Source organism: Glycine soja, chromosome 11 (assembly GCF_004193775.1).
Source record: "Glycine soja cultivar W05 chromosome 11, ASM419377v2, whole genome shotgun sequence".
Taxonomy (NCBI): domain Eukaryota; kingdom Viridiplantae; phylum Streptophyta; class Magnoliopsida; order Fabales; family Fabaceae; genus Glycine; species Glycine soja.
In genome coordinates, this window is record NC_041012.1 from 35,187,485 (window position 1) to 35,196,698 (window position 9,214).

At 30.9% G+C, this 9,214-nt stretch overlaps 1 long non-coding RNA gene across 1 annotated transcript; it reads right to left on the reverse strand.

Annotated features, from left to right (window-relative positions):
* Positions 1-2,967: 2,967 nt before the first annotated feature.
* LOC114377234 lies at positions 2,968-7,121 on the reverse strand. Its single transcript, XR_003659052.1, has 3 exons — positions 6,506-7,121; positions 5,867-6,319; positions 2,968-5,603 (listed from the first exon to the last, which is right to left on the reverse strand). It is a non-coding gene; the product is annotated as an uncharacterized LOC114377234 (long non-coding RNA).
* Positions 7,122-9,214: the final 2,093 nt, after the last annotated feature.

Below are 9,214 nucleotides of genomic sequence, written 5' to 3' on the forward strand. Positions count from 1 at the left end.
ACTTGGAACGTTTTAGCTTAAGAGAATGCCCACAAGTTGTGCAGAGAAGTAGGACCCCAAAAAATCAGATTGATCAGGGAGACACGGAAGCATGGCATTTCTGTGCATCTTCGTATAAAATGGATATGATTAGTATATTCATGATGAAGAGCTAGTGTGATGGTACTAAACATAATTCGGTAACAATGCACCAATATATAAATATATATTTGTCCAATTTTATTTTATTTATTTTACAGCGTTCAGGGAAATAGTGAAAATTTTGAACACGGGCACACGAAACCCCATTGAGTATACCATGAAACAGATTTGTGAATTGTGACACGACATCGTGTGAGTTACCAGAGAGACAGAGCTATAACTGATCATGGATACACAGTGAAGCCTTCAATGACAAAAACTGAATCCTCAGTTAAATTTCCTAGTACGGAATTATTCGTGCTTTTGACACCACTGCTTAATATACATGGCCTTTTGTTTATTAATTTTATATTTTTTTTTAGAAGGAAGAAAAATAAATGTGGTAGTATATATTTTTCTTATGTCTGAGGCTAAACAGGAACGTGTCAGTTGCCATGCAGTTTAACTTGCTACTCGTTGTTTTTGTGTCCCGCTCTTAATATGTTAACCTAAATTCCACTTAAGAAAATTATATATAATTATTGCCAACGGGACTCTAGCTTTGATGGCAAGGCTTCCCCACCACCTTCCACCTCAACAAAGGTGTATATATGGGAATGTTCGGATTCATGCACCTAACAAAAAATTCATTGTAATTAAAAGCCCAAAAAATTGGTTTTGCCTTTTTTTTATATAAAAAAAATGTTTGCCCAATGATTTGTCGTTTATGAGAAATTAGAAAGACATTCTGCAAGGCACAAAACAATTTAAAAAGAGCACAGATTCCTTTTGTTTTTTCAACAATAAAGCAGTATACATGCGTATTCATGGTCTTGAGTCACTAAAAGCTTGCATATATATGTTATCTTATTCCACTCACACACAGAAAGAACAATCACAGTGTAAGATTTAGGATTTGAGTCCTCTCTTGTCACATGACCAAATATGCTGGGAAAAAGATAGAAGCAAATTATTTGTATATATCTTAATTAATTGTTTGAGCCAGAACCTTCTATATAATTTAACAAAGACAATTAGGTTCCAACCTCTTTTATATTGTAAAAATATGAGATGACTCAAACTTTGGAAAAATATTTTTTTTTAAAATATTCTTATTATTTTTCGTATATTTAAAAGTCCAACCTACCTACTATCTAAAAGCTATTTGCTTAGTACTAGCCCATTATTTGTTTTAGGAAAAATAGGAATTGAAAAAAAAAGGAGAAAACAGAAAGATAAGATAGAAATACTAAATTTTTAGAGAAATTTATTTTCAATGGAACTCACGAGAAAAAAAAAAAAAAAAAAAGCTGCCCCGTCCCCTCAAATTGGCAAGAAATGGGGGCAGGAGAGAAGATATCTCCTATTTATTTTTTATTTTTAGTTTCTTAAAAATTGAATATTTTTATAACCAAATATTTAAAAAGATAATAAATAATTTTGTTAAAAAATAATAGAGTAGAAAGTTTAATTTTTGGATTGAATTTATTTATTTTTAATTACCTTCATAATATTTTTCACACAATTAGTTTATTCATTTATATTCTGTCTTCTACTTTATCAAAATAGGTAAAGAGAAATGTATTCATTTCTATTCTTCTTATTTCAATTTATTCAAATAACATTTTCTTTCTACTCTATTTCTCTTTTAAAAAAAATAAATAAAAAAGAAGGAAATAACATTTTTTATTTCAATTTATTCAAATAACATTTTCTTCTACTAATATTGTTAGGAATTTTGAAAAAGAAAAACCCTAATTATCACTTTCAACAAGTTATTCACGTACAGTTAAAGAAAAAAAAAGATTTATCGCTGAACTAACTAAGAAATTGATTATATATTCAGTTTATGTACTGAAAATTATTTATCTATTTCTATATTATAAATTTGAATTTTTATTCTTAAATAAGAACATTTTTAGAAGTCGTTTTTAAATGATAACGTTTTTAAAAATTATTTTTAAATGAGACGACTTTAGAAGTTATTCTTATATCATTGAGCATTAATTTTTATTTTCATTTTTATTTCTTTCAAATGCCTTTTTTAATTTTATTTGATTTAAAACCGGACCAAAACTTTCTTTCTCAAATCACTCTCTTATCCTTTTTCTCATACTTAATTTTTTAACCTCTTATTTTTAAAATTTACTTTTCTATTTTTATTTTAAATTGATTTTTAATATTTTTATAAGAAATTATCAATCGATAAAAAAATAACTTTACAGCACAATATAAATTATTTAACTTAAATTTGAAAATTTAACTAGCATTTAAATTTGTGCATTGCATGGGATAAAAGTTTGTTTAATATAAGGGTAAATTTATAGATTCAAAAATATTTATTTATTATAAATATTTATCCTGTATATGGTATAGGCTAAAATACTAGTCATAATTAATGGCCCATCTAAACAATCTCTACGTTTAATTTTATTTTAGAAATTCTATTCATTTTCATGTTTTTTATAATTACTTCTTCTACAATTAGAGAGATGGAGAAACGAGAGAAAAGCATGAAATTAAGTGATGTGATTAGAAAAGTAGGCAGAAAAAAAATAGTCATGAAAGTATGTGGTAAAAATAAAATGATTCCTTATATTTTCTCTTCAAAGATGCTTTCATCTTACCTGGAGTAACGTACAGAATCAAAAGAAAATCTCACTGTAAAAAAATATCAAAAGAAAATATCGGGGAGCAAATTCAAACGGTTCCATCAATTTTTAATAAATAAAATAGTTTGAAATAGAAATATTCATTAAGACATGGATCGAGCATACAAAAGGCAAAGCACCCCTTGAAGATCCGTACATATTTTGAAATGGAATTTTAGGGAAAATGGTAGGGTTATATATAGATGAGATCACTTATTATTCATACAACAAACTTGTACAATATTTTTTATAATTCTTTTTATCATTTTCCATCACATCAACCATCTTTTTCCATACTCCTTTCTTATCTTCCTCTCTCTCACTTGCATAACTTTTCAACCAAAATGTTTGTACCTATACAATTTTCTCTTTATCAACCAAAATCATTTTTGTACGTATTTTGTACTCCAATCAACATCAAGGAACTTATAATGGGAGAGGCAGGTAAGATGTTTACATGGTTGAATTTCAAGTGCAAGAGTAGGTAGTACCAAGCAAGCAAGGGCAAAGTGTCAGCTTAAACCAGTGGCCATTCTACTAATTCGAGCAAGAGCTGCTTGAGGAAATTTACATCCATTTCACAAGCCAGAATCCTTTGATAAGTAACACTATATATATACAACCAATAAAGGGCATCGTGTATTGGATATTTTTCTCTTGTTGATGATGATGATGATCAATTGTGAGCCTCATATTCATTAGAAGATAAAACAAGTTCCAATCAAGTATGTAGGATTGTCATATTAAGCATAATGTCGGCAGGATCCGTTAGAATTGGATTGGCTCTGTATTCACATTACACGCCCCGTGAAAGATGATTAAAAAAAAAGAGTCTTATTTTACAGTGACATGAATAAATGAGTAATGAAATGACAACAATAACAATACATACATGCCCACCATCAATGGTAGGGTATGCTATTGACGTAAGTAACTCGGTGATGAGCCACCCAAACAAATAGAGGACGCCCAATGAAAATAATAACACCTTCCCCCTTTCTGATGTGAAAGTGCCAAAATAACAATAAAAGGAAACTATGTTGACCCATGATGGGAAATTAGAAATCGTACACATGAACAGAACAATCATGATGAGTATATTCAAGTATAAGTTTCAACTTGTGTATTATGCCTCAGGCTGTATGTGCATTTAACCTGGCATACCAAGAAACTATATGGCAATTAATTTCTTATATTCTTTCTTTCATTTTGTTTGCCAAGGGATAATAGCATAACGATTGAAAATATTACCAAAAGAAAAAATTTACTGAGTGTGTGGAATTAATTAAGAGAGATTAATTATTAATTAACTGTGACTGCATATATACAAAAGCAGAAAAGTATATATATACACACTCAATAAATGCTGGAAACATATAGACATGCTTGCATCTGGTTTTCATATTCCCTGAAAAGGAAATCTTGGCCAGAAGATCAATGAATTCATCATAGCATTATTTGGGGGCTGTTGTTCGGAGTTTATAATCCAATTAATATTGAACACTTGTTCTAGATAGCTAGATCGATCAATGGCAATGCAACGTGATAAGCTTAAAGCTCATCAAGGGCTACAATTTTTTTATAATTTTAAAATGTGATAGTTGGTAGCCACAAGACAAAAGTGGCACTGCTAAGACAGCAAGATCAAGAGGATTGTCTATTAATTTATTGCCTCTCTGTCGTTTAACTCTTTTCACCGATCTTCCACTCTTGCACATCACGAAGCACAATGAAATCTAACTTTTTCAATTTAATATTTCTCCAAGTAAAAAACTAGGGAAGAAGTATAATTAAATCAGACAATTACAAATTCCACAATCCACATCATTTGACTACAACGCATCAGGTCCATCACAATTTATTAAATTAAAGGAAATAATTTAATAGCAAGGATAACTATGAGTGAAAAAGCATATTTTAAGAACAGTATAGATCCAAACAAGCAAAAGCAGGACATCATGTTCAATCAGTTTAAAGTTATTTATCATCCACATAGGAAGAAAAAAATACAAAACAAACAAACAAAGCCATAGAACGAGGAACAAGTAAGAATATGTATGTTAGATTAGTGGGTTACAGTAGGATTAGGATATTGATCTCTCAAATAAAGTGGCATGCTCATATGACTTTTACATTGTCTTTTGAAAAAGGAAAAAAAAAAAAAAAAAAAGAGGCGAACTTGTTTATTGGATGGACTCATAGTGCTCGTGAATGCACCAACTAAAAAGTCCTAGAAAAGTTGATGGCGCTGAAGCTCACCATTTTGTCGGATTTAGTAGTCATACACAAAATGAAGGGGGAAAAAAGAAGCCTTGTGGGATATATTATAGTTATTAATATCGGGATCGGGCACTTCTTTTTCAAGGCCATGCAAGATCGATTGCTTTTTCCATAACTTGAAATTGCTTTTACCGTTTCTAATTTCAAAATCTTTCGGGAGAAACAAAAGGGAGAGTCTCATTTTGAACTGATTCTCAGCACTAGGAAGCAAGTACTCGCAGGTGGTCTAAAAATTCCCATTTCCCGCAGCATGGTTGTCTCTAAATTAATTGGGAAAAAGAAAACCCTAGTTTCCTTCACAAGCTGGTTCTGCATTGATATTAGGTAGGTTTCTTTGTTGCATAGCAAGCAAGAATCACCATAATACAGTCCTGGAGGTTAATTTTAGAGAGGATCCTTATTATGGTTAATCTTTTCCATAAAAGCTTCACCTAACCCTTTGCTAGGGTCACCAACCAATGGCTTTAAAGCATTCATAAGTTGTTGGAAGTTCCATACGAGAGAAAGGCAATATGGTCATCTCTATGTGGTCCATTGTCTAACAATCTGTAACTGAAAATGTTCCTTCTAGTTAGTCCCGTGCACCACCCAAAACAAAAATTGTTTGTTGTCACTTGAAGATATTTTTTTTAAAAAGAATATCTTGATCTAGCAAGCTAGCTAGGATGAATATATATATATATATATATATATATATATATATATATATATACTCTATTTATTTTTGTTAGTCAAGATAAGAACCGTATAATTGTTCCTAGCTTGCTAATAAAATATAAGCAACAACAAATCGTGATTAATTAATAGATACTAACTTGTGGTTTTTCTGAATCTGCAGGCTGGAAGGTATATTAAATTACTGAACTATCTGTGACTTTGCCGACTAAAACAGTACAAGTACAGATCAAAGGTTTAATGAATTGAGTGAGACATGTTCTATGGAGAAATCTCAATGATGACCATTTTGATCCACTGTAAGTTGTAATTTTGCCAGCATTGGAGGCTACACAATAGACCAATATTTCAAAACAAAAGAAAAAGGCTAATATGGTGAGTGAGCAGAGAGACGAGAAAAAGAGCAGAAGCAGCTAACACAGAAATTATTAAAATTATAATTATTATATTCAGCACAGACAGGACTAGCTAACTAGAACACTTAAAAGGAAAAGTGTTTTCAAATCAAACGGCTATGCCTATACGATGCATTATCACTTCGTGTGCAAATTAACCACCACCATATGTTCCCCTCTCGTTTAAGCCTGGAATTGCTGGACAAAATTAATTAAGAGAAAATTAAATAGGGGTATAAAATTTAAGGCAAACACATATAACGGTTTTCGAACAAATTAATTATTATAATTATAAGATCTGAAAATAAAGTTTGCATAGTAATTCCGCATCTACCAAAATCGTGAGCCCAAATTCCCTTGATTTTGCATAGATCAAATCAATACCTGATCGGTTTAATTCCAGAAAGAAGCCAAATTGTTGGGGAATCATCATATCCTCTTCCTCATCATCGTCACAAATCTACCCAATTGGTACAAGTTTATTCTCTCATAATACTGCATCTGAGAATTCTGATCACATATAGAGATATATCTGAAAAGTCGATGGTTTAAATCTGAAAATGATTTAAATTAAGTCAAATCACAAAAGAAAAAGGAAAAAAAATACTTTGCAATAATTTTATCCCTATATATAATTGGATAGGAAGATTTAGAGAAGAATCTGGAGTTTGAGATAAGCTAGTCCGTTGTTGACCCTATCTGTATCTTCCCACAGCTTTATTGAACCGCAAAACAAGATTTGGGAGTAAGAGTGCCATGGCATGCATGCAAAGGAACTCTTTGGATGCAGTTCAAGAAAGCTGTGGAAGAATACAAAGAGAGCCATGATATTGAAGACTGAATATACCCCACAAACCCATATGTAGGGTTTTCTTTATTCTTTTTTTAAAAGAAAAATAAAAGCATGGAAGGTTCATAACATAATTAGAACCCTAATCAAGAGGAAGGGACAGAGGTCCAGAATAGGAGAAGGCTAAGCTAAGAGAGAGAAAAGATGTAGGTGTAGGGGAGGAGATGGTATGGTATTTATAGGAGAATTTAGGCGTTTTTATAAACTTTTTTATTTTAATTTAATTTTCTTTTTCCATCAATCCCTAGAAGAATATCTGGCCGAAGAGACTACATATTACTGAACCCACCTTTCTCGAACCCTAATTAAAAAGCTGACTAGCTTGATCCCATTAGAGATTAGATTAGACCCCTAAAATATAATAATTATAATCAACAAACCTATGTAAAGTTTTCTTTTCATTGGTGCAAAATGTCGTTTAATATTTGTGCGGCTACGATGCACCTTTCCGGATCTAACGGTGGTTGTTACATTTGTGGGGGACACACTGTGGGCCCACCTCTAGATCTGTCCAGTTTTTCCGAACTCCACGCGCTCCTCGCTATGCTCCGTTCACTGTTCAGTTACATCAGCCGGCCAAATAAATACCAGTTGATTAAAGCAAATTAATTAGTGATTAATGGACAAAAGAACGTATCAAATCAAACGAGCGTTTGGAAAATTTTACTCGAAACGATTTCCAAACATCAAATGCCCACCCAAAAAAAGTTAACAACAGATTAACTTGGGCAATTGGCTAATTAATTTTCAGCTAACAAACAGCAAAAAAATAAATTTAAATTTGAAATTTTGTTATCGAAAAATAAACAAAATCTTTTTTCTTTCCATCAGCTTCAAAGCCACTTTTCCCTGTCCTTGAGGTCTCTTCGTTTTATACGGATTTTATATTTTTTTTATTCACAAGAAGATAAATAAAATATATTGATAGTGTTAGAATATTTAGAAAATCAATCAATTATGAATTTGTTGTGTCATTAAAAAAATATTTACTTTTATGATAATTGATTTAAAATTTAAATTTAAAATGATATTTAATTACTTGATAATGTATTAAAATCATTTATTAGAGACATTATAAATTTCGTCAATACATTTCCTTAAAATAAAGAAATTCACTTCATATATTATTATTATTTTTGTTAACATGATAATTAACTTTATTGATGATTTATATTCGTCAAAAAATTTAGTTGACAATATTTTGTGGGATATCTTCTTTTAATGATTTTCTTTCATCTAAGAGACTCAAATATTATAAATAAAAGCGATGGAAATATATTGCTTAAATAAGGGATCTGAACTCAAGTATTCCAAGAATAATGAAATGTTTATATACATATGTTTTGGATTTTTTTTAATGAAATATGTATGGGAATTAATATGTGATTTGAAGGAGAAGGGATGATGAATTATTTATTAGTATTGAATTAAGTTATTAAATATTATATATGAAAATAAATAAAATATTAAAAAAATCAATTTACATGTTAATCTTTTCATTTTAAAAACTATTAGATTAAAAGTATTGATTAGAAATGAATTTTTGTTGTCAGAATTTATCTTCAATTCTAATTTCTAAACATAAAAAAAAAAAAATCCTACCAAAAAGTAAAAAAAGGTCATCTCTAGAGTTAATTGTGTGCATTAGTTAATGATGAAAGGTAATCAAATATCAGTCTAGATATTGTTTAAGATTTTGATTGCCGTGGAGTCCGCGACACACGCCCCATATATGGAAAACAGAAGGCCAGCTGAGATTTGATAACTTTTTTTTTCTTCTTTAAATACATGTTTGGCGTTTTTGTATTGTACTAAATAAAACTGGTTGTTGTGATATTAAAAAAAAAAAAGTGGATAATTAGGCGCGTGGAAAACATGTAAAGTGGATGCGGGTGTGGAAGGGGACAGGCGGTTACAAAGGAGAGGAAATAAGCCCCGAAACGAGGAACAGAAATATCGGGATCACATGGCGGCACATGGGATAGAACCCCACTGCAGTGCGTGTGTGTGTTCATGAATGAGTCTCAACTCAAAACAACTACCGAACCCAAAGGGGGAAATAGAAGACAAGGAGTGCGTTGCATGTTCGGATCCCTACTGCTCTCAGCGGTTACATACTACTTACATTACAATTTCCGTGACGTGGAAACCCACTCTCTCTCCTTTCTATTTTATATTTTACCAGTAAAATAAAAAACACTTTGTATTTGAAATCTAATAGATCCAATGATTGTGGATTACTC